At 55.3% G+C, this 24,410-nt stretch overlaps 83 pseudogenes; all 83 read right to left on the minus strand.

The window, feature by feature from the left end:
• Positions 1 to 189: 189 nt before the first annotated feature.
• On the minus strand, positions 190 to 308 carry LOC136629976 (5S ribosomal RNA; annotated as a pseudogene).
• A 434-nt stretch (positions 309 to 742) lies between these two features.
• LOC136630776 (5S ribosomal RNA) lies at positions 743 to 861 on the minus strand (annotated as a pseudogene).
• Positions 862 to 940: 79 nt separating this feature from the next.
• LOC136630598 (5S ribosomal RNA) lies at positions 941 to 1,059 on the minus strand (annotated as a pseudogene).
• Positions 1,060 to 1,139: 80 nt separating this feature from the next.
• Positions 1,140 to 1,258, minus strand: LOC136630977 (5S ribosomal RNA; annotated as a pseudogene).
• A 279-nt stretch (positions 1,259 to 1,537) lies between these two features.
• On the minus strand, positions 1,538 to 1,656 carry LOC136630089 (5S ribosomal RNA; annotated as a pseudogene).
• A 279-nt stretch (positions 1,657 to 1,935) lies between these two features.
• On the minus strand, positions 1,936 to 2,054 carry LOC136630497 (5S ribosomal RNA; annotated as a pseudogene).
• An 80-nt stretch (positions 2,055 to 2,134) lies between these two features.
• Positions 2,135 to 2,253, minus strand: LOC136630988 (5S ribosomal RNA; annotated as a pseudogene).
• An 80-nt stretch (positions 2,254 to 2,333) lies between these two features.
• LOC136630999 (5S ribosomal RNA) lies at positions 2,334 to 2,452 on the minus strand (annotated as a pseudogene).
• Positions 2,453 to 2,532: 80 nt separating this feature from the next.
• LOC136629885 (5S ribosomal RNA) lies at positions 2,533 to 2,651 on the minus strand (annotated as a pseudogene).
• Positions 2,652 to 2,731: 80 nt separating this feature from the next.
• Positions 2,732 to 2,850, minus strand: LOC136630722 (5S ribosomal RNA; annotated as a pseudogene).
• An 80-nt stretch (positions 2,851 to 2,930) lies between these two features.
• On the minus strand, positions 2,931 to 3,049 carry LOC136630283 (5S ribosomal RNA; annotated as a pseudogene).
• Positions 3,050 to 3,527: 478 nt separating this feature from the next.
• LOC136630030 (5S ribosomal RNA) lies at positions 3,528 to 3,646 on the minus strand (annotated as a pseudogene).
• Positions 3,647 to 3,726: 80 nt separating this feature from the next.
• Positions 3,727 to 3,845, minus strand: LOC136630015 (5S ribosomal RNA; annotated as a pseudogene).
• Positions 3,846 to 3,925: 80 nt separating this feature from the next.
• On the minus strand, positions 3,926 to 4,044 carry LOC136629757 (5S ribosomal RNA; annotated as a pseudogene).
• An 80-nt stretch (positions 4,045 to 4,124) lies between these two features.
• On the minus strand, positions 4,125 to 4,243 carry LOC136630651 (5S ribosomal RNA; annotated as a pseudogene).
• Positions 4,244 to 4,323: 80 nt separating this feature from the next.
• Positions 4,324 to 4,442, minus strand: LOC136630309 (5S ribosomal RNA; annotated as a pseudogene).
• An 80-nt stretch (positions 4,443 to 4,522) lies between these two features.
• On the minus strand, positions 4,523 to 4,641 carry LOC136630684 (5S ribosomal RNA; annotated as a pseudogene).
• Positions 4,642 to 4,720: 79 nt separating this feature from the next.
• Positions 4,721 to 4,839, minus strand: LOC136631000 (5S ribosomal RNA; annotated as a pseudogene).
• Positions 4,840 to 4,919: 80 nt separating this feature from the next.
• LOC136630137 (5S ribosomal RNA) lies at positions 4,920 to 5,038 on the minus strand (annotated as a pseudogene).
• Positions 5,039 to 5,118: 80 nt separating this feature from the next.
• LOC136630723 (5S ribosomal RNA) lies at positions 5,119 to 5,237 on the minus strand (annotated as a pseudogene).
• An 80-nt stretch (positions 5,238 to 5,317) lies between these two features.
• On the minus strand, positions 5,318 to 5,436 carry LOC136630286 (5S ribosomal RNA; annotated as a pseudogene).
• Positions 5,437 to 5,914: 478 nt separating this feature from the next.
• Positions 5,915 to 6,033, minus strand: LOC136630234 (5S ribosomal RNA; annotated as a pseudogene).
• An 80-nt stretch (positions 6,034 to 6,113) lies between these two features.
• On the minus strand, positions 6,114 to 6,232 carry LOC136630518 (5S ribosomal RNA; annotated as a pseudogene).
• An 80-nt stretch (positions 6,233 to 6,312) lies between these two features.
• Positions 6,313 to 6,431, minus strand: LOC136629758 (5S ribosomal RNA; annotated as a pseudogene).
• An 80-nt stretch (positions 6,432 to 6,511) lies between these two features.
• Positions 6,512 to 6,630, minus strand: LOC136630570 (5S ribosomal RNA; annotated as a pseudogene).
• An 80-nt stretch (positions 6,631 to 6,710) lies between these two features.
• Positions 6,711 to 6,829, minus strand: LOC136630235 (5S ribosomal RNA; annotated as a pseudogene).
• Positions 6,830 to 6,909: 80 nt separating this feature from the next.
• On the minus strand, positions 6,910 to 7,028 carry LOC136630519 (5S ribosomal RNA; annotated as a pseudogene).
• Positions 7,029 to 7,108: 80 nt separating this feature from the next.
• On the minus strand, positions 7,109 to 7,227 carry LOC136629759 (5S ribosomal RNA; annotated as a pseudogene).
• A 278-nt stretch (positions 7,228 to 7,505) lies between these two features.
• LOC136630751 (5S ribosomal RNA) lies at positions 7,506 to 7,624 on the minus strand (annotated as a pseudogene).
• A 478-nt stretch (positions 7,625 to 8,102) lies between these two features.
• Positions 8,103 to 8,221, minus strand: LOC136630525 (5S ribosomal RNA; annotated as a pseudogene).
• A 279-nt stretch (positions 8,222 to 8,500) lies between these two features.
• Positions 8,501 to 8,619, minus strand: LOC136630033 (5S ribosomal RNA; annotated as a pseudogene).
• An 80-nt stretch (positions 8,620 to 8,699) lies between these two features.
• LOC136630046 (5S ribosomal RNA) lies at positions 8,700 to 8,818 on the minus strand (annotated as a pseudogene).
• Positions 8,819 to 8,898: 80 nt separating this feature from the next.
• Positions 8,899 to 9,017, minus strand: LOC136630725 (5S ribosomal RNA; annotated as a pseudogene).
• An 80-nt stretch (positions 9,018 to 9,097) lies between these two features.
• LOC136629725 (5S ribosomal RNA) lies at positions 9,098 to 9,216 on the minus strand (annotated as a pseudogene).
• Positions 9,217 to 9,495: 279 nt separating this feature from the next.
• Positions 9,496 to 9,614, minus strand: LOC136630752 (5S ribosomal RNA; annotated as a pseudogene).
• Positions 9,615 to 10,291: 677 nt separating this feature from the next.
• On the minus strand, positions 10,292 to 10,410 carry LOC136630031 (5S ribosomal RNA; annotated as a pseudogene).
• An 80-nt stretch (positions 10,411 to 10,490) lies between these two features.
• LOC136630016 (5S ribosomal RNA) lies at positions 10,491 to 10,609 on the minus strand (annotated as a pseudogene).
• An 80-nt stretch (positions 10,610 to 10,689) lies between these two features.
• On the minus strand, positions 10,690 to 10,808 carry LOC136629760 (5S ribosomal RNA; annotated as a pseudogene).
• An 80-nt stretch (positions 10,809 to 10,888) lies between these two features.
• On the minus strand, positions 10,889 to 11,007 carry LOC136630652 (5S ribosomal RNA; annotated as a pseudogene).
• Positions 11,008 to 11,286: 279 nt separating this feature from the next.
• LOC136630685 (5S ribosomal RNA) lies at positions 11,287 to 11,405 on the minus strand (annotated as a pseudogene).
• A 79-nt stretch (positions 11,406 to 11,484) lies between these two features.
• Positions 11,485 to 11,603, minus strand: LOC136631001 (5S ribosomal RNA; annotated as a pseudogene).
• Positions 11,604 to 11,683: 80 nt separating this feature from the next.
• LOC136630138 (5S ribosomal RNA) lies at positions 11,684 to 11,802 on the minus strand (annotated as a pseudogene).
• Positions 11,803 to 12,081: 279 nt separating this feature from the next.
• Positions 12,082 to 12,200, minus strand: LOC136630287 (5S ribosomal RNA; annotated as a pseudogene).
• Positions 12,201 to 12,479: 279 nt separating this feature from the next.
• LOC136630675 (5S ribosomal RNA) lies at positions 12,480 to 12,598 on the minus strand (annotated as a pseudogene).
• Positions 12,599 to 12,678: 80 nt separating this feature from the next.
• LOC136630236 (5S ribosomal RNA) lies at positions 12,679 to 12,797 on the minus strand (annotated as a pseudogene).
• An 80-nt stretch (positions 12,798 to 12,877) lies between these two features.
• Positions 12,878 to 12,996, minus strand: LOC136630520 (5S ribosomal RNA; annotated as a pseudogene).
• An 80-nt stretch (positions 12,997 to 13,076) lies between these two features.
• Positions 13,077 to 13,195, minus strand: LOC136630268 (5S ribosomal RNA; annotated as a pseudogene).
• Positions 13,196 to 13,275: 80 nt separating this feature from the next.
• On the minus strand, positions 13,276 to 13,394 carry LOC136630683 (5S ribosomal RNA; annotated as a pseudogene).
• Positions 13,395 to 13,474: 80 nt separating this feature from the next.
• Positions 13,475 to 13,593, minus strand: LOC136630237 (5S ribosomal RNA; annotated as a pseudogene).
• An 80-nt stretch (positions 13,594 to 13,673) lies between these two features.
• On the minus strand, positions 13,674 to 13,792 carry LOC136630521 (5S ribosomal RNA; annotated as a pseudogene).
• An 80-nt stretch (positions 13,793 to 13,872) lies between these two features.
• LOC136629761 (5S ribosomal RNA) lies at positions 13,873 to 13,991 on the minus strand (annotated as a pseudogene).
• Positions 13,992 to 14,269: 278 nt separating this feature from the next.
• LOC136630754 (5S ribosomal RNA) lies at positions 14,270 to 14,388 on the minus strand (annotated as a pseudogene).
• Positions 14,389 to 14,866: 478 nt separating this feature from the next.
• LOC136630526 (5S ribosomal RNA) lies at positions 14,867 to 14,985 on the minus strand (annotated as a pseudogene).
• A 279-nt stretch (positions 14,986 to 15,264) lies between these two features.
• Positions 15,265 to 15,383, minus strand: LOC136630034 (5S ribosomal RNA; annotated as a pseudogene).
• Positions 15,384 to 15,463: 80 nt separating this feature from the next.
• LOC136629752 (5S ribosomal RNA) lies at positions 15,464 to 15,582 on the minus strand (annotated as a pseudogene).
• Positions 15,583 to 15,662: 80 nt separating this feature from the next.
• Positions 15,663 to 15,781, minus strand: LOC136630726 (5S ribosomal RNA; annotated as a pseudogene).
• An 80-nt stretch (positions 15,782 to 15,861) lies between these two features.
• LOC136629891 (5S ribosomal RNA) lies at positions 15,862 to 15,980 on the minus strand (annotated as a pseudogene).
• A 279-nt stretch (positions 15,981 to 16,259) lies between these two features.
• On the minus strand, positions 16,260 to 16,378 carry LOC136630755 (5S ribosomal RNA; annotated as a pseudogene).
• An 876-nt stretch (positions 16,379 to 17,254) lies between these two features.
• LOC136630522 (5S ribosomal RNA) lies at positions 17,255 to 17,373 on the minus strand (annotated as a pseudogene).
• An 80-nt stretch (positions 17,374 to 17,453) lies between these two features.
• Positions 17,454 to 17,572, minus strand: LOC136629762 (5S ribosomal RNA; annotated as a pseudogene).
• An 80-nt stretch (positions 17,573 to 17,652) lies between these two features.
• LOC136630032 (5S ribosomal RNA) lies at positions 17,653 to 17,771 on the minus strand (annotated as a pseudogene).
• Positions 17,772 to 17,851: 80 nt separating this feature from the next.
• LOC136630238 (5S ribosomal RNA) lies at positions 17,852 to 17,970 on the minus strand (annotated as a pseudogene).
• An 80-nt stretch (positions 17,971 to 18,050) lies between these two features.
• LOC136630523 (5S ribosomal RNA) lies at positions 18,051 to 18,169 on the minus strand (annotated as a pseudogene).
• Positions 18,170 to 18,249: 80 nt separating this feature from the next.
• On the minus strand, positions 18,250 to 18,368 carry LOC136630451 (5S ribosomal RNA; annotated as a pseudogene).
• Positions 18,369 to 18,646: 278 nt separating this feature from the next.
• On the minus strand, positions 18,647 to 18,765 carry LOC136630756 (5S ribosomal RNA; annotated as a pseudogene).
• A 279-nt stretch (positions 18,766 to 19,044) lies between these two features.
• Positions 19,045 to 19,163, minus strand: LOC136630527 (5S ribosomal RNA; annotated as a pseudogene).
• Positions 19,164 to 19,442: 279 nt separating this feature from the next.
• On the minus strand, positions 19,443 to 19,561 carry LOC136630140 (5S ribosomal RNA; annotated as a pseudogene).
• Positions 19,562 to 19,641: 80 nt separating this feature from the next.
• Positions 19,642 to 19,760, minus strand: LOC136630047 (5S ribosomal RNA; annotated as a pseudogene).
• Positions 19,761 to 19,840: 80 nt separating this feature from the next.
• Positions 19,841 to 19,959, minus strand: LOC136630728 (5S ribosomal RNA; annotated as a pseudogene).
• An 80-nt stretch (positions 19,960 to 20,039) lies between these two features.
• On the minus strand, positions 20,040 to 20,158 carry LOC136629726 (5S ribosomal RNA; annotated as a pseudogene).
• A 279-nt stretch (positions 20,159 to 20,437) lies between these two features.
• Positions 20,438 to 20,556, minus strand: LOC136630757 (5S ribosomal RNA; annotated as a pseudogene).
• A 478-nt stretch (positions 20,557 to 21,034) lies between these two features.
• LOC136630472 (5S ribosomal RNA) lies at positions 21,035 to 21,153 on the minus strand (annotated as a pseudogene).
• Positions 21,154 to 21,432: 279 nt separating this feature from the next.
• On the minus strand, positions 21,433 to 21,551 carry LOC136629997 (5S ribosomal RNA; annotated as a pseudogene).
• An 80-nt stretch (positions 21,552 to 21,631) lies between these two features.
• On the minus strand, positions 21,632 to 21,750 carry LOC136629985 (5S ribosomal RNA; annotated as a pseudogene).
• An 80-nt stretch (positions 21,751 to 21,830) lies between these two features.
• LOC136631002 (5S ribosomal RNA) lies at positions 21,831 to 21,949 on the minus strand (annotated as a pseudogene).
• An 80-nt stretch (positions 21,950 to 22,029) lies between these two features.
• On the minus strand, positions 22,030 to 22,148 carry LOC136630844 (5S ribosomal RNA; annotated as a pseudogene).
• A 677-nt stretch (positions 22,149 to 22,825) lies between these two features.
• Positions 22,826 to 22,944, minus strand: LOC136630686 (5S ribosomal RNA; annotated as a pseudogene).
• A 79-nt stretch (positions 22,945 to 23,023) lies between these two features.
• On the minus strand, positions 23,024 to 23,142 carry LOC136630099 (5S ribosomal RNA; annotated as a pseudogene).
• An 80-nt stretch (positions 23,143 to 23,222) lies between these two features.
• Positions 23,223 to 23,341, minus strand: LOC136630729 (5S ribosomal RNA; annotated as a pseudogene).
• An 80-nt stretch (positions 23,342 to 23,421) lies between these two features.
• Positions 23,422 to 23,540, minus strand: LOC136629727 (5S ribosomal RNA; annotated as a pseudogene).
• Positions 23,541 to 23,819: 279 nt separating this feature from the next.
• LOC136629998 (5S ribosomal RNA) lies at positions 23,820 to 23,938 on the minus strand (annotated as a pseudogene).
• Positions 23,939 to 24,018: 80 nt separating this feature from the next.
• LOC136629986 (5S ribosomal RNA) lies at positions 24,019 to 24,137 on the minus strand (annotated as a pseudogene).
• An 80-nt stretch (positions 24,138 to 24,217) lies between these two features.
• LOC136631003 (5S ribosomal RNA) lies at positions 24,218 to 24,336 on the minus strand (annotated as a pseudogene).
• Positions 24,337 to 24,410: the final 74 nt, after the last annotated feature.

Below are 24,410 nucleotides of genomic sequence, written 5' to 3' on the forward strand. Positions count from 1 at the left end.
ACCTGGGATTCCCAGCCGGTCACCCATACTGGTACTTGCCAGGCTTCAAGCTGGCTGGCGGCCGCGATCTGACGAGATCAGGCACATTCAGCTTAGAATGCCCGTTGACAGCTCCTCCTCCTTTCCTATGGGCTTTCTGCAGTGCGAACGCACCTCCGAAAAGGAAAGAAACCTACTCACGGCCTTAAAAGTCAACGGGACCTGGGATTCCCAGCCGGTCACCCATACTGGTACTTGCCAAGCCTCAAGCTGGCTGGCGGCCGCGATCTGACGAGAGCAGGCACATTCAGCTTAGAATGCCCGTTGACAGCTCCTCCTCCTTTCCTATGGGCTTTCTGCAGTGCGAACGCACCTCCGAAAAAGAAAGAAACCTACTCACGGCCTTAAAAGTCAACGGGACCTAGGATTCCCAGCCGGTCACCCATACTGATACTTGCCAGGCCTCAAGCTGGCTGGCGGACGCGATCTGACGAGAGCAGGCACATTCAGCTTAGAATGCGCGTTGACAGCTGAAAAGGAAAGAAACCTACTCACGGCCTTAAAAGTCAACGTGACCTGGGATTCCCAGCCGGTCACCCATACTGGTACTTGCCAGGCCTCAAGCTGGCAGGCGGCCACGATCTGACGAGAGCAGGCACATTCAGCTTAGAATGCCCGTTGACAGCTCTTCTTCCTTTCCTATGGGCTTTCTGCAGTGCGAACGCACCTCTGAAAAGGAAAGAAACCTACTCACGGCCTTTAAAGTCAACAGGACCTGGGATTCCCAGCCGATCACCCATACTGGTACTTGCCAAGCCTCAAGCTGGCTGGCGGCCGCGATCTGACGAGAGCAGGCACATTCAGCTTAGAATGCCTGTTGACAGCTCCTCCTCCTTTCCTATGGGCTTCTGCAGTGCGAACGCACCTCCGAAAAGGAAAGAAAACTACTCACGGCCTTAAAAGTCAACGGGACCTGGGATTCCCAGCCGGTCACCCATACTGGTACTTGCCAGACCTCAAGCTGGCTGGCGGCCGCGATCTGACGAGAGCAGGCACATTCAGCTTAGAATGCCCATTGACAGCTTCTCCTCCTTTCCTATGGGCTTTCTGCAGTGCAAACGCACCTCCGAAAAGGAAAGAAACCTACTCACGGCCTTAAAAGTCAACGGGACCTGGGATTCCCAGCCGGTCACCCATACTGGTACTTGCCAGGCCTCAAGCTGGCTGGCGGCCGCGATCTGACGAGAGCAGGCACATTCAGCTTAGAATGCCCGTTGACAGCTCCCCCTCCTTTCCTATGGGCTTTCTGCAGTGCGAACGCACCTCCGAAAAGGAAAGAAACCTACTCACGGCCTTAAAAGTCAATGGGACCTGGGATTCCCAGCCGGTCACCCATACTGGTACTTGCCAGGCCTCAAGCTGGCTGGCGGCCGCGATCTGACGAGATCAGGCACATTCAGCTTAGAATGCCCGCTGACAGCTCCTCCTCCTTTCCTATGGGCTTTCTGCAGTGCGAACGCACCTCCGAAAAGGAAAGAAACCTACTCACGGCCTTAAAAGTCAACGGGACCTGGGATTCCCAGCCGGTCACCCATACTGGTACTTGCCAGGCCTCAAGCTGGCTGGCGGCCGCGATCTGACGAGAGCAGGCACATTCAGCTTAGAATGTCCGTTGACAGCTCCTCCTCCTTTCCTATGGGCTTTCTGCAGTGCGAACGCACCTCCGAAAAGGAAAGAAACCTACTCACGGCCTTAAAAGTCAACGGGACCTGGGATTCCCAGCCGGTCACCCATACTGATACTTGCCAGGCCTCAAGCTGGCTGGCGGACGCGATCTGACGAGAGCAGGCACATTCAGCTTAGAATGCGCGTTGACAGCTCCTCCTCCTTTCCTATGGGCTTTCTGCAGTGCGAACGCACCTCCGAAAAGGAAAGAAGCATTCTCACGACCTTAAAAGTCAACAGGACCTGGGATTCCCAGCCGGTCACCCATACTGGTACTTGCCAGGCCTCAAGCTGGCTGGCGGCCGCAATCTGACGAGAGCAGGCACATTCAGCTTAGAATGCCCGTTGACAGCTCCTCCTCCTTTCCTATGGGCTTTCTGCAGTGCGAACGCACCTCCGAAAAGGAAAGAAACCTACTCACGGCCTTAAAAGTCAACGGGACCTGGGATTCCCAGCCGGTCACCCATACTGGTACTTGCCAGGCCTCAAGCTGGCTGGCGGCCGCGATCTGACGAGAGCAGGCACATTCAGCTTAGAATGCCCGTTGACAGCTCCTCCTCCTTTCCTATGGGCTTTCTGCAGTGCGAACGCACCTCCGAAAAGGAAAGAAACCTACTCACGGCCTTAAAAGTCAACGGGACCTGGGATTCCCAGCCGGTCACCCATACTGGTACTTGCCAGGCCTCAAGCTGGCTGGCGGCCGCGATCTGACGAGAGCAGGCACATTCAGCTTAGAATGCCCGTTGACAGCTTCTCCTCCTTTCCTATGGGCTTTCTGCAGTGCAAACGCACCTCCGAAAAGGAAAGAAACCTACTCACGGCCTTAAAAGTCAACGGGACCTGGGATTCCCAGCCGGTCACCCATACTGGTACTTGCCAGACCTTAAGCTGGCTGGCGGCCGCGATCTGACGAGAGCAGGCACATTCAGCTTAGAATGCCCGTTGACAGCTTCTCCTCCTTTCCTATGGGCTTTCTGCAGTGCAAACGCACCTCCGAAAAGGAAAGAAACCTACTCACGGCCTTAAAAGTCAACGGGACCTGGGATTCCCAGCCGGTCACCCATACTGGTACTTGCCAGGCCTCAAGCTGGCTGGCGGCCGCGATCTGACGAGAGCAGGTACATTAAGCTTATAATGCCCGTTGACAGCTCCTCCTCCTTTCCTATGGGCTTTCTGCAGTGCGAACGCACCTCCGAAAAGGAAAGAAACCTACTCACGGCCTTAAAAGTCAATGGGACCTGGGATTCCCAGCCGGTCACCCATACTGGTACTTGCCAGGCCTCAAGCTGGCTGGCGGCCGCGATCTGACGAGAGCAGGCACATTCAGCTTAGAATGCCCGTTGACAGCTCCTCCTCCTTTCCTATGGGCTTTCTACAGTGCGAACGCACATCCGAAAAGGAAAGAAACCTACTCACGGCCTTAAAAGTCAATGGGACCTGGGATTCCCAGCCGGTCACCCATACTGGTACTTGCCAGGCCTCAAGCAGGCGGGCGGCCGCGATCTGACGAGAGCAGGCACATTCAGCTTAGAATGCCCATTGACAGCTCCTCCTCCTTTCCTATGGGCTTTCTACAGTGCGAACGCACATCCGAAAAGGAAAGAAACCTACTCACGGCCTTAAAAGTCAATGGGACCTGGGATTCCTAGCCGGTCACCCATACTGGTACTTGCCAGGCCTCAAGCAGGCGGGCGGCCGCGATCTGACGAGAGTAGGCACATTCAGCTTAGAATGCCCGTTGACAGCTCCTCCTCCTTTCCTATGGGCTTTCTGCAGTGCGAACGCACCTCCGAAAAGGAAAGAAACCTACTTACGGCCTTAAAAGTCAACGGGACCTGGTATTCCCAGCCGGTCACCCATACTGGTACTTGCCAGGCCTCAAGCTGGCTGGCGGCCGCGATCTGACGAGAGCAGGCACATTCAGCTTAGAATGCTCGTTGACAGCTCCTCCTCCTTTCCTATGGGCTTTCTGCAGTGCGAACGCACCTCCGAAAAGGAAAGAAACCTACTCATGGCCTTAAAAGTCAACGGGACCTGGAATTCCCAGCCAGTCACCCATACTGGTACTTGCCAAGCCTCAAGCTGGCTGACAGCTGCGATCTGACGAGAGCAGGCACATTCAGCTTAGAATGCCCGTTGACAGCTCCTCCTCCTTTCCTATGGGCTTTCTGCAGTGCGAACGCACCTCCGAAAAGGAAAGAAACCTACTCACGGCCTTAAAAGTCAACGGGACCTGGGATTCCCAGCCGGTCACCCATACTGGTACTTGCCAGGCCTCAAGCTGGCTGGCAGCCGCGATCTGACGAGAGCAGGCACATTCAGCTTAGAATGCCCGTTGACAGCTCCTCCTCCTTTTCTATGGGCTTTCTGCAGTGCGAACGCACCTCCGAAAAGGAAAGAAACCTACTCACGGCCTTAAAAGTCAACGGGACCTGGGATTCCCAGCCGGTCACCCATACTGGTACTTGCCAGGCCTCAAGCTGGCTGGCAGACGCGATCTGACGAGAGCAGGCACATTCAGCTTAGAATGCCCGTTGACAGCTCCTCCTCCTTTCCTATGGGCTTTCTGCAGTGCGAACGCACCTCCGAAAAGGAAAGAAACCTACTCACGGCCTTAAAAGTCAACGGGACCTGGGATTCCCAGCCGGTCACCCATACTGGTACTTGCCAGGCCTCAAGCTGGCTGGCGGCCGTGATCTGACGAGAGCAGGCACATTCAGCTTAGAATGCCCGTTGACAGCTCCTCCACCTTTCCTATGGGCTTTCTGCAGTGCGAACGCACCTCCGAAAAGGAAAGAAACCTACACACGGCCTTAAAAGTCAACAGGACCTGGGATTCCCAGCCGGTCACCCATACTGGTACTTGCCAGGCCTCAAGCTGGCTGGCGGCCGCAATCTGACGAGAGCAGGCACATTCAGCTTAGAATGCCCATTGACAGCTCCTCCTCTTTCCTATGGGCTTTCTGCAGTGCGAACGCACCTCCGAAAAGGAAAGAAAACTACTCACGGCCTTAAAAGTCAACGGGACCTGGGATTCCCAGCCGGTCACCCATACTGGTACTTGCCAGGCCTCAAGCTGGCTGGCGGCCGCGATCTGACGAGAGCAGGCACATTCAGCTTAGAATGCCCGTTGACAGCTTCTCCTCCTTTCCTATGGGCTTTCTGCAGTGCAAACGCACCTCCGAAAAGGAAAGAAACCTACTCACGGCCTTAAAAGTCAACGGGACCTGGGATTCCCAGCCGGTCACCCATACTGGTACTTGCCAGACCTCAAGCTGGCTGGCGGCCGCGATCTGACGAGAGCAGGCACATTCAGCTTAGAATGCCCGTTGACAGCTTCTCCTCCTTTCCTATGGGCTTTCTGCAGTGCAAACGCACCTCCGAAAAGGAAAGAAACCTACTCACGGCCTTAAAAGTCAACGGGACCTGGGATTCCCAGCCGGTCACCCATACTGGTACTTGCCAGGCCTCAAGCTGGCTGGCGGCCGCGATCTGACGAGAGCAGGTACATTAAGCTTATAATGCCCGTTGACAGCTCCTCCTCCTTTCCTATGGGCTTTCTGCAGTGCGAACGCACCTCCGAAAAGGAAAGAAACCTACTCACGGCCTTAAAAGTCAATGGGACCTGGGATTCCCAGCCGGTCACCCATACTGGTACTTGCCAGGCCTCAAGCTGGCTGGCGGCCGCGATCTGACGAGAGCAGGCACATTCAGCTTAGAATGCCCGTTGACAGCTCCTCCTCCTTTCCTATGGGCTTTCTGCAGTGCGAACGCACATCCGAAAAGGAAAGAAACCTACTCACGGCCTTAAAAGTCAATGGGACCTGGGATTCCCAGCCGGTCACCCATACTGGTACTTGCCAGGCCTCAAGCAGGCGGGCGGCCGCGATCTGACGAGAGTAGGCACATTCAGCTTAGAATGCCCGTTGACAGCTCCTCCTCCTTTCCTATGGGCTTTCTGCAGTGCGAACGCACCTCCGAAAAGGAAAGAAACCTACTTACGGCCTTAAAAGTCAACGGGACCTGGTATTCCCAGCCGGTCACCCATACTTGTACTTGCCAGGCCTCAAGCTGGCTGGCGGCCGCGATCTGACAAGAGCAGGCACATTCAGCTTAGAATGTTCGTTGACAGCTCCTCCTCCTTTCCTACGGGCTTTCTGCAGTGCGAACGCACCTCCGAAAAGGAAAGAAACCTACTCATGGCCTTAAAAGTCAACGGGACCTGGAATTCCCAGCCAGTCACCCATACTGGTACTTGCCAAGCCTCAAGCTGGCTGGCAGCTGCGATCTGACGAGAGCAGGCACATTCAGCTTAGAATGCCCGTTGACAGCTCCTCCTCCTTTCCTATGGGCTTTCAGCAGTGCAAACGGACCTCCGAAAAGGTAAGAAACCTACTCACGGCCTTAAAAGTCAACGGGACCTGGGATTCCCAGCCGGTCACCCATACTGGTACTTGCCAGGCCTCAAGCTGGCTGGCGGCAGCGATCTGACGAGAGCAGGCACATTCAGCTTAGAATGCCCGTGGACAGCTCCTACTCCTTTTCTATGGGCTTTCTGCAGTGCGAACGCACCTGCGAAAAGGAAAGAAACCTACTCACGGCCTTAAAAGTCAACGGGACCTGGGATTCCCAGCCGGTCACCCATACTGGTACTTGCCAGGCCTCAAGCTGGCTGGCAGCCGCGATCTGACGAGAGCAGGCACATTCAGCTTAGAATGCCCGTTGACAGCTCCTCCTCCTTTCCTATGGGCTTTCTGCAGTGCGAACGCACCTCCGAAAAGGAAAGAAACCTACTCACGGCCTTAAAAGTCAACGGGACCTGGTATTCCCAGCCGGTCACCCATACTGGTACTTGCCAGGCCTCAAGCTGGCTGGCGGCCGCGATCTGACGAGAACAGGCACATTCAGCTTAGAATGCTCGTTGACAGCTCCTCCTCCTTTCCTATGGGCTTTCTGCAGTGCGAACGCACCTCCGAAAAGGAAAGAAACCTACTCATGGCCTTAAAAGTCAACGGGACCTGGAATTCCCAGCCAGTCACCCATACTGGTACTTGCCAAGCCTCAAGCTGGCTGGCAGCTGCGATCTGACGAGAGCAGGCACATTCAGCTTAGAATGCCCGTTGACAGCTCCTCCTCCTTTCCTATGGGCTTTCTGCAGTGCGAACGCACCTCCGAAAAGGAAAGAAACCTACTCACGGCCTTAAAAGTCAACGGGACCTGGGATTCCCAGCCGGTCACCCATACTGGTACTTGCCAGGCCTCAAGCTGGCTGGCGGCAGCGATCTGACGAGAGCAGGCACATTCAGCTTAGAATGCCCGTGGACAGCTCCTATTCCTTTTCTATGGGCTTTCTGCAGTGCGAACGCACCTGCGAAAAGGAAAGAAACCTACTCACGGCCTTAAAAGTCAACGGGACCTGGGATTCCCAGCCGGTCACCCATACTGGTACTTGCCAGGCCTCAAGCTGGCTGGCAGCCGCGATCTGACGAGAGCAGGCACATTCAGCTTAGAATGCCCGTTGACAGCTCCCCCTCCTTTCCTATGGGCTTTCTGCAGTGCGAACGCACCTCCGAAAAGGAAAGAAACCTACTCACGGCCTTAAAAGTCAACGAGACCTGGGATTCCCTGCCGGTCACCCATACTGGTATTTGCCAGGCCTCAAGCTGGCTGGCGGCCGCGATCTGACGAGAGCAGGCACATTCAGCTTAGAATGCCCGTTGACAGCTCCTCCTCCTTTCCTATGGGCTTTCTGCAGTGCGAACGCACCTCCGAAAGGAAAGAAACCTACTCACGGCCTTAAAAGTCAATGGGACCTGGGATTCCCAGCCGGTCACCCATACTGGTACTTGCCAGGCCTCAAGCTGGCTGGCGGCCGCGATCTGACGAGAGCAGGCACATTCAGCTTAGAATTCCCGTTGACAGCTCCTCCTCCTTTCCTATGGGCTTTCTGCAGTGCGAACGCACCTCCGAAAAGGAAAGAAACCTACTCACGGCCTTAAAAGTCAACGGGACCTGGGATTCCCAGCCGGTCACCCATACTGGTACTTGCCAGGCCTCAAGCTGGCTGGCGGCCGTGATCTGACGAGAGCAGGCACACTCAGCTTAGAATGCCCATTGACAGCTCCTCCTCCTTTCCTATGGGCTTTCTGCAGTGCGAACGCACCTCCGAAAAGGAAAGAAACCTACACACGGCCTTAAAAGTCAACAGGACCTTGGATTCCCAGCCGGTCACCCATACTGGTACTTGCCAGTCCTCAAGCTGGCTGGCGGCCGCACTCTGACGAGAGCAGGCACATTCAGCTTAGAATGCCCATTGACAGCTCCTCCTCCTTTCCTATGGGCTTTCTGCAGTGCGAACGCACCTCCGAAAAGGAAAGAAACCTACTCATGTCCTTAAAAGTCAACGGGACCTGGGATTCCCAGCCGGTCACCCATACTGGTACTTGCCAGGCCTCAAGCTGGCTGGCGGCCGCGATCTGACGAGAGCAGGCACATTCAGCTTAGAATGCCTGTTGACAGCTCCTCCTCCTTTCCTATGGGCTTTCTGCAGTGCGAACGCACCTCCGAAAAGGAAAGAAACCTACTCACGGCCTTAAAAGTCAACGGGACCTGGGATTCCCAGCCGGTCACCCATACTGGCACATGCCAGGCCTCAAGCTGGCTGGCGACCACGATCTGACGAGAGCAGGCACATTCAGCTTAGAATGCCCGTTGACAGTTCCTCCTCCTTTCCTATGGGCTTTCTGCAGTGCGAACGCACCTCCGAAAAGGAAAGAAACCTACTCACGGCCTTAAAAGTCAACGGGACCTGGGATTCCCAGCCGGTCACCCATACTGGTACTTGCCAGGCCTCAAGCTGGCTGGCGGCCGTGATCTGATGAGAGCAGGAACATTCAGCTTAGAATGCCCGTTGACAGCTCCGTCTCCTTTCCTATGGGCTTTCTGCAGTGCGAACGCACCTCCGAAAAGGAAAGAAACCTACTCACGGCCTTAAAAGTCAACGTGACCTGGGATTCCCAGCCGGTCACCCATACTGGTACTTGCCAGGCCTCAAGCTGGCTGGCGTCCGCGATCTGACGAGAGCAGGCACATTCAGCTTAGAATGCCCGTTGACAGCTCCTCCTCCTTTCCTATGGGCTTTCTGCAGTGCGAACGCACCTCCGAAAAGGAAAGAAACCTACTCACGGCCTTAAAAGTAAACGGGACCTGGGATTCCCAGCCGGTCACCCATACTGGTACTTGCCAAGCCTCAAGCTGGCTGGCAGCCGCGATCTGACGAGAGCAGGCACATTCAGCTTAGAATGCCCGTTGACAGCTCCTCCTCCTTTCCTATGGGCTTTCTGCAGTGCGAACGCACATCCGAAAAGGAAAGAAAACTACTCACGGCCTTAAAAGTCAACGGGACCTGGGATTCCCAGCCGGTCACCCATACTGGTACTTGCCAGGCCTCAAGCTGGCTGGCGGCCGCGATCTGACGAGAGCAGGTACATTAAGCTTAGAATGCCCGTTGACAGCTCCTCCTCCTTTCCTATGGGCTTTCTGCAGTGCGAACGCACCTCCGAAAAGGAAAGAAACCTATTCACGGACTTAAAAGTCAATGGGACCTGGGATTCCCAGCCGGTCACCTATACTGGTACTTGCCAGGCCTCAAGCTGGCTGGCGGCCGCGATCTGACGAGAGCAGGCACATTCAGTTTAGAATGCCCGTTGACAGCTCCTCCTCCTTTCCTATGGGCTTTCTGCAGTGCGAACGCACCTCCGAAAAGGAAAGAAACCTACTCACGGCCTTAAAAGTCAATGGGACCTGGGATTCCCAGCCGGTCACCCATACTGGTACTTGCCAGGCCTCAAGCTGGCTGGCGGCCGCGATCTGACGAGAGCAGGCACATTCAGCTTAGAATTCCCGTTGACAGCTCCTCCTCCTTTCCTATGGGCTTTCTGCAGTGCGAACGCACCTCCGAAAAGGAAAGAAACCTACTCACGGCCTTAAAAGTCAATGGGACCTGGGATTCCCAGCCGATCACCCATACTGGTACTTGCCAGGCCTCAAGCTGGCTGGCGGCCGTGATCTGACGAGAGCAGGCACACTCAGCTTAGAATGCCCGTTGACAGCTCCTCCTCCTTTCCTATGGGCTTTCTGCAGTGCGAACGCACCTCCGAAAAGGAAAGAAACCTACACACGGCCTTAAAAGTCAACAGGACCTTGGATTCCCAGCCGGTCACCCATACTGGTACTTGCCAGTCCTCAAGCTGGCTGGCGGCCGCAATCTGATGAGAGCAGGCACATTCAGCTTAGAATGCCCATTGACAGCTCCTCCTCCTTTCCTATGGGCTTTCTGCAGTGCGAACGCACCTCCGAAAAGGAAAGAAACCTACTCACGGCCTTAAAAGTCAATGGGACCTGGGATTCCCAGCCGGTCACCCATACTGGTACTTGCCAGGCCTCAAGCAGGCGGGCGGCCGCGATCTGACGAGAGTAGGCACATTCAGCTTAGAATGCCCGTTGACAGCTCCTCCTCCTTTCCTATGGGCTTTCTGCAGTGCGAACGCACCTCCGAAAAGGAAAGAAACCTACTTACGGCCTTAAAAGTCAACGGGACCTGGTATTCCCAGCCGGTCACCCATACTGGTACTTGCCAGGCCTCAAGCTGGCTGGCGGCCGCGATCTGACGAGAGCAGGCACATTCAGCTTAGAATGCTCGTTGACAGCTCCTCCTCCTTTCCTATGGGCTTTCTGCAGTGCGAACGCACCTCCGAAAAGGAAAGAAACCTACTCATGGCCTTAAAAGTCAACGGGACCTGGAATTCCCAGCCAGTCACCCATACTGGTACTTGCCAAGCCTCAAGCTGGCTGACAGCTGCGATCTGACGAGAGCAGGCACATTCAGCTTAGAATGCCCGTTGACAGCTCCTCCTCCTTTCCTATGGGCTTTCTGCAGTGCGAACGCACCTCCGAAAAGGAAAGAAACCTACTCACGGCCTTAAAAGTCAACGGGACCTGGGATTCCCAGCCGGTCACCCATACTGGTACTTGCCAGGCCTCAAGCTGGCTGGCAGCCGCGATCTGACGAGAGCAGGCACATTCAGCTTAGAATGCCCGTTGACAGCTCCTCCTCCTTTTCTATGGGCTTTCTGCAGTGCGAACGCACCTCCGAAAAGGAAAGAAACCTACTCACGGCCTTAAAAGTCAACGGGACCTGGGATTCCCAGCCGGTCACCCATACTGGTACTTGCCAGGCCTCAAGCTGGCTGGCAGACGCGATCTGACGAGAGCAGGCACATTCAGCTTAGAATGCCCGTTGACAGCTCCTCCTCCTTTCCTATGGGCTTTCTGCAGTGCGAACGCACCTCCGAAAAGGAAAGAAACCTACTCACGGCCTTAAAAGTCAACGGGACCTGGGATTCCCAGCCGGTCACCCATACTGGTACTTGCCAGGCCTCAAGCTGGCTGGCGGCCGTGATCTGACGAGAGAAGGCACATTCAGCTTAGAATGCCCGTTGACAGCTCCTCCACCTTTCCTATGGGCTTTCTGCAGTGCGAACGCACCTCCGAAAAGGAAAGAAACCTACACACGGCCTTAAAAGTCAACAGGACCTGGGATTCCCAGCCGGTCACCCATACTGGTACTTGCCAGGCCTCAAGCTGGCTGGCGGCCGCAATCTGACGAGAGCAGGCACATTCAGCTTAGAATGCCCATTGACAGCTCCTCCTCTTTCCTATGGGCTTTCTGCAGTGCGAACGCACCTCCGAAAAGGAAAGAAAACTACTCACGGCCTTAAAAGTCAACGGGACCTGGGATTCCCAGCCGGTCACCCATACTGGTACTTGCCAGGCCTCAAGCTGGCTGGCGGCCGCGATCTGACGAGAGCAGGCACATTCAGCTTAGAATGCCCGTTGACAGCTTCTCCTCCTTTCCTATGGGCTTTCTGCAGTGCAAACGCACCTCCGAAAAGGAAAGAAACCTACTCACGGCCTTAAAAGTCAACGGGACCTGGGATTCCCAGCCGGTCACCCATACTGGTACTTGCCAGACCTCAAGCTGGCTGGCGGCCGCGATCTGACGAGAGCAGGCACATTCAGCTTAGAATGCCCGTTGACAGCTTCTCCTCCTTTCCTATGGGCTTTCTGCAGTGCAAACGCACCTCCGAAAAGGAAAGAAACCTACTCACGGCCTTAAAAGTCAACGGGACCTGGGATTCCCAGCCGGTCACCCATACTGGTACTTGCCAGGCCTCAAGCTGGCTGGCGGCCGCGATCTGACGAGAGCAGGTCCATTAAGCTTATAATGCCCGTTGACAGCTCCTCCTCCTTTCCTATGGGCTTTCTGCAGTGCGAACGCACCTCCGAAAAGGAAAGAAACCTACTCACGGCCTTAAAAGTCAATGGGACCTGGGATTCCCAGCCGGTCACCCATACTGGTACTTGCCAGGCCTCAAGCTGGCTGGCGGCCGCGATCTGACGAGAGCAGGCACATTCAGCTTAGAATGCCCGTTGACAGCTCCTCCTCCTTTCCTATGGGCTTTCTACAGTGCGAACGCACATCCGAAAAGGAAAGAAACCTACTCACGGCCTTAAAAGTCAATGGAACCTGGGATTCCCAGCCGGTCACCCATACTGGTACTTGCCAGGCCTCAAGCAGGCGGGCGGCCGCGATCTGACGAGAGTAGGCACATTCAGCTTAGAATGCCCGTTGACAGCTCCTCCTCCTTTCCTATGGGCTTTCTGCAGTGCGAACGCACCTCCGAAAAGGAAAGAAACCTACTTACGGCCTTAAAAGTCAACGGGACCTGGTATTCCCAGCCGGTCACCCATACTGGTACTTGCCAGGCCTCAAGCTGGCTGGCGGCCGCGATCTGACGAGAGCAGGCACATTCAGCTTAGAATGTTCGTTGACAGCTCCTCCTCCTTTCCTACGGGCTTTCTGCAGTGCGAACGCACCTCCGAAAAGGAAAGAAACCTACTCATGGCCTTAAAAGTCAACGGGACCTGGAATTCCCAGCCAGTCACCCATACTGGTACTTGCCAAGCCTCAAGCTGGCTGGCAGCTGCGATCTGACGAGAGCAGGCACATTCAGCTTAGAATGCCCGTTGACAGCTCCTCCTCCTTTCCTATGGGCTTTCAGCAGTGCAAACGGACCTCCGAAAAGGAAAGAAACCTACTCACGGCCTTAAAAGTCAACGGGACCTGGGATTCCCAGCCGGTCACCCATACTGGTACTTGCCAGGCCTCAAGCTGGCTGGCGGCAGCGATCTGACGAGAGCAGGCACATTCAGCTTAGAATGCCCGTGGACAGCTCCTACTCCTTTTCTATGGGCTTTCTGCAGTGCGAACGCACCTGCGAAAAGGAAAGAAACCTACTCACGGCCTTAAAAGTCAACGGGACCTGGGATTCCCAGCCAGTCACCCATACTGGTACTTGCCAGGCCTCAAGCTGGCTGGCAGCCGCGATCTGACGAGAGCAGGCACATTCAGCTTAGAATGCCCGTTGACAGCTCCTCCTCCTTTCCTATGGGCTTTCTGCAGTGCGAACGCACCTCCGAAAAGGAAAGAAACCTACTCACGGCCTTAAAAGTCAACGGGACCTGGTATTCCCAGCCAGTCACCCATACTGGTACTTGCCAGGCCTCAAGCTGGCTGGCGGCCGCGATCTGACGAGAGCAGGCACATTCAGCTTAGAATGCTCGTTGACAGCTCCTCCTCCTTTCCTATGGGCTTTCTGCAGTGCGAACGCACCTCGGAAAAGGAAAGAAACCTACTCATGGCCTTAAAAGTCAACGGGACCTGGAATTCCCAGCCAGTCACCCATACTGGTACTTGCCAAGCCTCAAGCTGGCTGGCAGCTGCGATCTGACGAGAGCAGGCACATTCAGCTTAGAATGCCCGTTGACAGCTCCTCCTCCTTTCGTATGGGCTTTCTGCAGTGCGAACGCACCTCCGAAAAGGAAAGAAACCTACTCACGGCCTTAAAAGTCAACGGGACCTGGGATTCCCAGCCGGTCACCCATACTGGTACTTGCCAGGCCTCAAGCTGGCTGGCGGCAGCGATCTGACGAGAGCAGGCACATTCAGCTTAGAATGCCCGTGGACAGCTCCTATTCCTTTTCTATGGGCTTTCTGCAGTGCGAACGCACCTGCGAAAAGGAAAGAAACCTACTCACGGCCTTAAAAGTCAACGGGACCTGGGATTCCCAGCCGGTCACCCATACTGGTACTTGCCAGGCCTCAAGCTGGCTGGCAGCCGCGATCTGACGAGAGCAGGCACATTCAGCTTAGAATGCCCGTTGACAGCTCCCCCTCCTTTCCTGTGGGCTTTCTGCAGTGTGAACGCACCTCCGAAAAGGAAAGAAACCTACTCACGGCCTTAAAAGTCAACGAGACCTGGGATTCCCTGCCGGTCACCCATACTGGTATTTGCCAGGCCTCAAGCTGGCTGGCGGCCGCGATCTGACGAGAGCAGGCACATTCAGCTTAGAATGCCCGTTGACAGCTCCTCCTCCTTTCCTATGGGCTTTCTGCAGTGCGAACGCACCTCCGAAAGGAAAGAAACCTACTCACGGCCTTAAAAGTCAATGGGACCTGGGATTCCCAGCCGGTCACCCATACTGGTACTTGCCAGGCCTCAAGCTGGCTGGCGGCCGCGATCTGACGAGAGCAGGCACATTCAGCTTAGAATTCCCGTTGACAGCTCCTCCTCCTTTCCTATGGGCTTTCTGCAGTGCGAACGCACCTCCGAAAAGGAAAGAAACCTACTCACGGCCTTAAAAGTCAACGGGACCTGGGATTCCCAGCCGGTCACCCATACTGGTACTTGCCAGGCCTCAAGCTGGCTGGCGGCCGTGATCTGACGAGAGCAGGCACACTCAGCTTAGAATGCCCATTGACAGCTCCTCCTCCTTTCCTATGGGCTTTCTGCAGTGCGAACGCACCTCCGAAAAGGAAAGAAACCTACACACGGCCTTAAAAGTCAACAGGACCTTGGATTCCCAGCCGGTCACCCATACTGGTACTTGCCAGTCCTCAAGCTGGCTGGCGGCCGCATTCTGACGAGAGCAGGCACATTCAGCTTAGAATGCCCATTGACAGCTCCTCCTCCTTTCCTATGGGCTTTCTGCAGTGCGAACGCACCTCCGAAAAGGAAAGAAACCTACTCATGTCCTTAAAAGTCAACGGGACCTGGGATTCCCAGCCGGTCACCCATACTGGTACTTGCCAGGCCTCAAGCTGGCTGGCGGCCGCGATCTGACGAGAGCAGGCACATTCAGCTTAGAATGCCTGTTGACAGCTCCTCCTCCTTTCCTATGGGCTTTCTGCAGTGCGAACGCACCTCCGAAAAGGAAAGAAACCTACTCACGGCCTTAAAAGTCAACGGGACCTGGGATTCCCAGCCGGTCACCCATACTGGCACATGCCAGGCCTCAAGCTGGCTGGCGACCACGATCTGACGAGAGCAGGCACATTCAGCTTAGAATGCCCGTTGACAGTTCCTCCTCCTTTCCTATGGGCTTTCTGCAGTGCGAACGCACCTCCGAAAAGGAAAGAAACCTACTCACGGCCTTAAAAGTCAACGGGACCTGGGATTCCCAGCCGGTCACCCATACTGGTACTTGCCAGGCCTCAAGCTGGCTGGCGGCCGTGATCTGATGAGAGCAGGAACATTCAGCTTAGAATGCCCGTTGACAGCTCCGTCTCCTTTCCTATGGGCTTTCTGCAGTGCGAACGCACCTCCGAAAAGGAAAGAAACCTACTCACGGCCTTAAAAGTCAACGTGACCTGGGATTCCCAGCCGGTCACCCATACTGGTACTTGCCAGGCCTCAAGCTGGCTAGCGTCCGCGATCTGACGAGAGCAGGCACATTCAGCTTAGAATGCCCGTTGACAGCTCCTCCTCCTTTCCTATGGGCTTTCTGCAGTGCGAACGCACCTCCGAAAAGGAAAGAAACCTACTCACGGCCTTAAAAGTAAACGGGACCTGGGATTCCCAGCCGGTCACCCATACTGGTACTTGCCAAGCCTCAAGCTGGCTGGCAGCCGCGATCTGACGAGAGCAGGCACATTCAGCTTAGAATGCCCGTTGACAGCTCCTCCTCCTTTCCTATGGGCTTTCTGCAGTGCGAACGCACATCCGAAAAGGAAAGAAAACTACTCACGGCCTTAAAAGTCAACGGGACCTGGGATTCCCAGCCGGTCACCCATACTGGTACTTGCCAGGCCTCAAGCTGGCTGGCGGCCGCGATCTGACGAGAGCAGGTACATTAAGCTTAGAATGCCCATTGACAGCTCCTCCTCCTTTCCTATGGGCTTTCTGCAGTGCGAACGCACCTCCGAAAAGGAAAGAAACCTATTCACGGACTTAAAAGTCAATGGGACCTGGGATTCCCAGCCGGTCACCTATACTGGTACTTGCCAGGCCTCAAGCTGGCTGGCGGCCGCGATCTGACGAGAGCAGGCACATTCAGTTTAGAATGCCCGTTGACAGCTCCTCCTCCTTTCCTATGGGCTTTCTGCAGTGCGAACGCACCTCCGAAAAGGAAAGAAACCTACTCACGGCCTTAAAAGTCAATGGGACCTGGGATTCCCAGCCGGTCACCCATACTGGTACTTGCCAGGCCTCAAGCTGGCTGGCGGCCGCGATCTGACGAGAGCAGGCACATTCAGCTTAGAATTCCCGTTGACAGCTCCTCCTCCTTTCCTATGGGCTTTCTGCAGTGCGAACGCACCTCCGAAAAGGAAAGAAACCTACTCACGGCCTTAAAAGTCAATGGGACCTGGGATTCCCAGCCGATCACCCATACTGGTACTTGCCAGGCCTCAAGCTGGCTGGCGGCCGTGATCTGACGAGAGCAGGCACACTCAGCTTAGAATGCCCGTTGACAGCTCCTCCTCCTTTCCTATGGGCTTTCTGCAGTGCGAACGCACCTCCGAAAAGGAAAGAAACCTACACACGGCCTTAAAAGTCAACAGGACCTTGGATTCCCAGCCGGTCACCCATACTGGTACTTGCCAGTCCTCAAGCTGGCTGGCGGCCGCAATCTGATGAGAGCAGGCACATTCAGCTTAGAATGCCCATTGACAGCTCCTCCTCCTTTCCTATGGGCTTTCTGCAGTGCGAACGCACCTCCGAAAAGGAAAGAAACCTACTCACGGCCTTAAAAGTCAACGGGACCTGGGATTCCAGGCCGGTCACCCATACTGGTACTTGCCAGGCCTCAAGCTGGCTGGTGGCCGCGATCTGACGAGAGCAGGCACATTCAGCTTAGAATGCCTGTTGACAGCTCCTCCTCCTTTCCTATGGGCTTTCTGCAGTGCGAACGCACCTCCGAAAAGGAAAGAAACCTACTCACGGCCTTAAAAGTCAACGGGACCTGGGATTCCCAGCCGGTCACCCATACTGGCACATGCCAGGCCTCAAGCTGGCTGGCGACCACGATCTGACGAGAGCAGGCACATTCAGCTTAGAATGCCCGTTGACAGTTCCTCCTCCTTTCCTATGGGCTTTCTGCAGTGCGAACGCACCTCCGAAAAGGAAAGAAACCTACTCACGGCCTTAAAAGTCAACGGGACCTGGGATTCCCAGCCGGTCACCCATACTGGTACTTGCCAGGCCTCAAGCTGGCTGGCGGCAGCGATCTGACGAGAGCAGGCACATTCAGCTTAGAATGCCCGTGGACAGCTCCTACTCCTTTTCTATGGGCTTTCTGCAGTGCGAACGCACCTGCGAAAAGGAAAGAAACCTACTCACGGCCTTAAAAGTCAACGGGACCTGGGATTCCCAGCCGGTCACCCATACTGGTACTTGCCAGGCCTCAAGCTGGCTGGCAGCCGCGATCTGACGAGAGCAGGCACATTCAGCTTAGAATGCCCGTTGACAGCTCCGTCTCCTTTCCTATGGGCTTTCTGCAGTGCGAACGCACCTCCGAAAAGGAAAGAAACCTACTCACGGCCTTAAAAGTCAACGGGACCTGGTATTCCCAGCCGGTCACCCATACTGGTACTTGCCAGGCCTCAAGCTGGCTGGCGGCCGCGATCTGACGAGAGCAGGCACATTCAGCTTAGAATGCTCGTTGACAGCTCCTCCTCCTTTCCTATGGGCTTTCTGCAGTGCGAACGCACCTCCGAAAAGGAAAGAAACCTACTCATGGCCTTAAAAGTCAACGGGACCTGGAATTCCCAGCCAGTCACCCATACTGGTACTTGCCAAGCCTCAAGCTGGCTGGCAGCTGCGATCTGACGAGAGCAGGCACATTCAGCTTAGAATGCCCGTTGACAGCTCCTCCTCCTTTCCTATGGGCTTTCTGCAGTGCGAACGCACCTCCGAAAAGGAAAGAAACCTACTCACGGCCTTAAAAGTCAACGGGACCTGGGATTCCCAGCCGGTCACCCATACTGGTACTTGCCAGGCCTCAAGCTGGCTGGCGGCAGCGATCTGACGAGAGCAGGCACATTCAGCTTAGAATGCCCGTGGACAGCTCCTATTCCTTTTCTATGGGCTTTCTGCAGTGCGAACGCACCTGCGAAAAGGAAAGAAACCTACTCACGGCCTTAAAAGTCAACGGGACCTGGGATTCCCAGCCGGTCACCCATACTGGTACTTGCCAGGCCTCAAGCTGGCTGGCAGCCACGATCTGACGAGAGCAGGCACATTCAGCTTAGAATGCCCGTTGACAGCTCCCCCTCCTTTCCTATGGGCTTTCTGCAGTGCGAACGCACCTCCGAAAAGGAAAGAAACCTACTCACGGCCTTAAAAGTCAACGAGACCTGGGATTCCCTGCCGGTCACCCATACTGGTATTTGCCAGGCCTCAAGCTGGCTGGCGGCCGCGATCTGACGAGAGCAGGCACATTCAGCTTAGAATGCCCGTTGACAGCTCCTCCTCCTTTCCTATGGGCTTTCTGCAGTGCGAACGCACCTCCGAAAGGAAAGAAACCTACTCACGGCCTTAAAAGTCAATGGGACCTGGGATTCCCAGCCGGTCACCCATACTGGTACTTGCCAGGCCTCAAGCTGGCTGGCGGCCGCGATCTGACGAGAGCAGGCACATTCAGCTTAGAATTCCCGTTGACAGCTCCTCCTCCTTTCCTATGGGCTTTCTGCAGTGCGAACGCACCTCCGAAAAGGAAAGAAACCTACACACGGCCTTAAAAGTCAACAGGACCTTGGATTCCCAGCCGGTCACCCATACTGGTACTTGCCAGTCCTCAAGCTGGCTGGCGGCCGCACTCTGACGAGAGCAGGCACATTCAGCTTAGAATGCCCATTGACAGCTCCTCCTCCTTTCCTATGGGCTTTCTGCAGTGCGAACGCACCTCCGAAAAGGAAAGAAACCTACTCATGTCCTTAAAAGTCAACGGGACCTGGGATTCCCAGCCGGTCACCCATACTGGTACTTGCCAGGCCTCAAGCTGGCTGGCGGCCGCGATCTGACGAGAGCAGGCACATTCAGCTTAGAATGCCTGTTGACAGCTCCTCCTCCTTTCCTATGGGCTTTCTGCAGTGCGAACGCACCTCCGAAAAGGAAAGAAACCTACTCACGGCCTTAAAAGTCAACGGGACCTGGGATTCCCAGCCGGTCACCCATACTGGCACATGCCAGGCCTCAAGCTGGCTGGCGATCACGATCTGACGAGAGCAGGCACATTCAGCTTAGAATGCCCGTTGACAGTTCCTCCTCCTTTCCTATGGGCTTTCTGCAGTGCGAACGCACCTCCGAAAAGGAAAGAAACCTACTCACGGCCTTAAAAGTCAACGGGACCTGGGATTCCCAGCCGGTCACCCATACTGGTACTTGCCAGGCCTCAAGCTGGCTGGCAGCCGTGATCTGATGAGAGCAGGAACATTCAGCTTAGAATGCCCGTTGACAGCTCCGTCTCCTTTCCTATGGGCTTTCTGCAGTGCGAACGCACCTCCGAAAAGGAAAGAAACCTACTCACGGCCTTAAAAGTCAACGTGACCTGGGATTCCCAGCCGGTCACCCATACTGGTACTTGCCAGGCCTCAAGCTGGCTGGCGTCCGCGATCTGACGAGAGCAGGCACATTCAGCTTAGAATGCCCGTTGACAGCTCCTCCTCCTTTCCTATGGGCTTTCTGCAGTGCGAACGCACCTCCGAAAAGGAAAGAAACCTACTCACGGCCTTAAAAGTAAACGGGACCTGGGATTCCCAGCCGGTCACCCATACTGGTACTTGCCAAGCCTCAAGCTGGCTGGCAGCCGCGATCTGACGAGAGCAGGCACATTCAGCTTAGAATGCCCGTTGACAGCTCCTCCTCCTTTCCTATGGGCTTTCTGCAGTGCGAACGCACATCCGAAAAGGAAAGAAAACTACTCACGGCCTTAAAAGTCAACGGGACCTGGGATTCCCAGCCGGTCACCCATACTGGTACTTGCCAGGCCTCAAGCTGGCTGGCGGCCGCGATCTGACGAGAGCAGGTACATTAAGCTTAGAATGCCCGTTGACAGCTCCTCCTCCTTTCCTATGGGCTTTCTGCAGTGCGAACGCACCTCCGAAAAGGAAAGAAACCTATTCACGGACTTAAAAGTCAATGGGACCTGGGATTCCCAGCCGGTCACCTATACTGGTACTTGCCAGGCCTCAAGCTGGCTGGCGGCCGCGATCTGACGAGAGCAGGCACATTCAGTTTAGAATGCCCGTTGACAGCTCCTCCTCCTTTCCTATGGGCTTTCTGCAGTGCGAACGCACCTCCGAAAAGGAAAGAAACCTACTCACGGCCTTAAAAGTCAATGGGACCTGGGATTCCCAGCCGGTCACCCATACTGGTACTTGCCAGGCCTCAAGCTGGCTGGCGGCCGCGATCTGACGAGAGCAGGCACATTCAGCTTAGAATTCCCGTTGACAGCTCCTCCTCCTTTCCTATGGGCTTTCTGCAGTGCGAACGCACCTCCGAAAAGGAAAGAAACCTACTCACGGCCTTAAAAGTCAATGGGACCTGGGATTCCCAGCCGATCACCCATACTGGTACTTGCCAGGCCTCAAGCTGGCTGGCGGCCGTGATCTGACGAGAGCAGGCACACTCAGCTTAGAATGCCCGTTGACAGCTCCTCCTCCTTTCCTATGGGCTTTCTGCAGTGCGAACGCACCTCCGAAAAGGAAAGAAACCTACACACGGCCTTAAAAGTCAACAGGACCTTGGATTCCCAGCCGGTCACCCATACTGGTACTTGCCAGTCCTCAAGCTGGCTGGCGGCCGCAATCTGATGAGAGCAGGCACATTCAGCTTAGAATGCCCATTGACAGCTCCTCCTCCTTTCCTATGGGCTTTCTGCAGTGCGAACGCACCTCCGAAAAGGAAAGAAACCTACTCACGGCCTTAAAAGTCAACGGGACCTGGGATTCCCAGCCGGTCACCCATACTGGTACTTGCCAGGCCTCAAGCTGGCTGGTGGCCGCGATCTGACGAGAGCAGGCACATTCAGCTTAGAATGCCTGTTGACAGCTCCTCCTCCTTTCCTATGGGCTTTCTGCAGTGCGAACGCACCTCCGAAAAGGAAAGAAACCTACTCACGGCCTTAAAAGTCAACGGGACCTAGGATTCCCAGCCGGTCACCCATACTGGCACATGCCAGGCCTCAAGCTGGCTGGCGACCACGATCTGACGAGAGCAGGCACATTCAGCTTAGAATGCCCGTTGACAGTTCCTCCTCCTTTCCTATGGGCTTTCTGCAGTGCGAACGCACCTCCGAAAAGGAAAGAAACCTACTCACGGCCTTAAAAGTCAACGGGACCTGGGATTCCCAGCCGGTCACCCATACTGGTACTTGCCAGGCCTCAAGCTGGCTGGTGGCCGTGATCTGATGAGAGCAGGAACATTCAGCTTAGAATGCCCGTTGACAGCTCCTCCTCCTTTCCTATGGGCTTTCTGCAGTGCGAACGCACCTCCGAAAAGGAAAGAAAACTACTCACTGCCTTAAAAGTCAACGGGACCTGGGATTCCCTGCCGGTCACCCATACTGGTACTTGCCAGGCCTCAAGCTGGCTGGCGGCCGCGATCTGACGAGAGCAGGCACATTCAGCTTAGAATGCCCGTTGACAGCTCTGTCTCCTTTCCTATGGGCTTTCTGCAGTGCGAACGCACCTCCGAAAAGGAAAGAAACCTACTCACGGACTTAAAAGTCAACGGGACCTGGGATTCCCAGCCGGTCACCCATACTGGTACTTGCCAGGCCTCAAGCTGGCTGGCGGCCGCGATCTGACGAGAGCAGGCACATTCAGCTTAGAATGCCCGTTGACAGCTCCTCCTCCTTTCCTATGGGCTTTCTGCAGTGCGAACGCACCTCCGAAAAGGAAAGAAACCTACTCTTGGCCTTAAAAGTCAACGGGTCCTGGAATTCCCAGCCGGTCACCCATACTGGTACTTGCCAAGCCTCAAGCTGGCTGGCAGCTGCGATCTGACGAGATCAGGCACATTCAGCTTAGAATGCCCGTTGACAGCTCCTCCTCCTTTCCTATGGGCTTTCTGCAGTGCGAACGCACCTCCGAAAAGGAAAGAAACCTACTCACGGCCTTAAAAGTCAAAGGGACCTGGGATTCCCAGCCGGTCACCCATACTGGTACTTGCCAGGCCACAAGCTGGCTGGCAGCCGCGATCTGACGAGAGCAGGCACATTCAGCTTAGAATGCCCGTTGACAGCTCCTCCTCCTTTTCTATGGGCTTTCTGCAGTGCGAACGCACCTCCGAAAAGGAAAGAAACCTACTCACGGCCTTAAAAGTCAACGGGACCTGGGATTCCCTGCCGGTCACCCATAGTGGTACTTGCCAGGCCTCAAGCTGGCTGGCGGCCGCAATCTGACGAGAGCAGGCACATTCAGCTTAGAATGCCCGATGACAGCTCCTCCTCCTTTCCTATGGGCTTTCTGCAGTGCGAACGCACCTCCGAAAAGGAAAGAAACCTACTCACGGCCTTAAAAGTCAACTGGACCTGGGATTCCCAGCCGGTCACCCATACTGGTACTTGCCAGGCCTCAAGCTGGCTGGCGGCCGTGATCTGACGAGAGCAGGCACATTCAGCTTAGAATGCCCGTTGACAGCTCCTCCACCTTTCCTATGGGCTTTCTGCAGTGCGAACGCACCTCCGAAAAGGAAAGAAACCTACACACGGCCTTAAAAGTCAACAGGACCTGGGATTCCCAGCCGGTCACCCATACTGGTACTTGCCAGGCCTCAAGCTGGCTGGCGGCCGCAATCTGACGAGAGCAGGCACATTCAGCTTAGAATGCCCATTGACAGCTCCTCCTCTTTCCTATGGGCTTTCTGCTGTGCGAACGCACCTCCGAAAAGGAAAGAAAACTACTCACGGCCTTAAAAGTCAACGGGACCTGGGATTCCCAGCCGGTCACCCATACTGGTACTTGCCAGGCCTCAAGCTGGCTGGCGGTCGCGATCTGACGAGAGCAGGCACATTCAGCTTAGAATGCCCGTTGACAGCTCCTCCTCCTTTCCTATGGGCTTTCTGCAGTGCGAACGCACCTCCGAAAAGGAAAGAAACCTACTCACGGCCTTAAAAGTAAACGGGACCTGGGATTCCCAGCCGGTCACCCATACTGGTACTTGCCAAGCCTCAAGCTGGCTGGCAGCCGCGATCTGACGAGAGCAGGCACATTCAGCTTAGAATGCCCGTTGACAGCTCCTCCTCCTTTCCTATGGGCTTTCTGCAGTGCGAACGCACATCCGAAAAGGAAAGAAAACTACTCACGGCCTTAAAAGTCAACGGGACCTGGGATTCCCAGCCGGTCACCCATACTGGTACTTGCCAGGCCTCAAGCTGGCTGGCGGCCGCGATCTGACGAGAGCAGGTACATTAAGCTTAGAATGCCCGTTGACAGCTCCTCCTCCTTTCCTATGGGCTTTCTGCAGTGCGAACGCACCTCCGAAAAGGAAAGAAACCTACTCACGGCCTTAAAAGTCAACGGGACCTAGGATTCCCAGCCGGTCACCCATACTGGCACATGCCAGGCCTCAAGCTGGCTGGCGACCACGATCTGACGAGAGCAGGCACATTCAGCTTAGAATGCCCGTTGACAGTTCCTCCTCCTTTCCTATGGGCTTTCTGCAGTGCGAACGCACCTCCGAAAAGGAAAGAAACCTACTCACGGCCTTAAAAGTCAACGGGACCTGGGATTCCCAGCCGGTCACCCATACTGGTACTTGCCAGGCCTCAAGCTGGCTGGTGGCCGTGATCTGATGAGAGCAGGAACATTCAGCTTAGAATGCCCGTTGACAGCTCCTCCTCCTTTCCTATGGGCTTTCTGCAGTGCGAACGCACCTCCGAAAAGGAAAGAAAACTACTCACTGCCTTAAAAGTCAACGGGACCTGGGATTCCCTGCCGGTCACCCATACTGGTACTTGCCAGGCCTCAAGCTGGCTGGCGGCCGCGATCTGACGAGAGCAGGCACATTCAGCTTAGAATGCCCGTTGACAGCTCTGTCTCCTTTCCTATGGGCTTTCTGCAGTGCGAACGCACCTCCGAAAAGGAAAGAAACCTACTCACGGACTTAAAAGTCAACGGGACCTGGGATTCCCAGCCGGTCACCCATACTGGTACTTGCCAGGCCTCAAGCTGGCTGGCGGCCGCGATCTGACGAGAGCAGGCACATTCAGCTTAGAATGCCCGTTGACAGCTCCTCCTCCTTTCCTATGGGCTTTCTGCAGTGCGAACGCACCTCCGAAAAGGAAAGAAACCTACTCTTGGC

Source organism: Eleutherodactylus coqui, chromosome 5 (assembly GCF_035609145.1).
Source record: "Eleutherodactylus coqui strain aEleCoq1 chromosome 5, aEleCoq1.hap1, whole genome shotgun sequence".
NCBI classification, from domain to species: domain Eukaryota; kingdom Metazoa; phylum Chordata; class Amphibia; order Anura; family Eleutherodactylidae; genus Eleutherodactylus; species Eleutherodactylus coqui.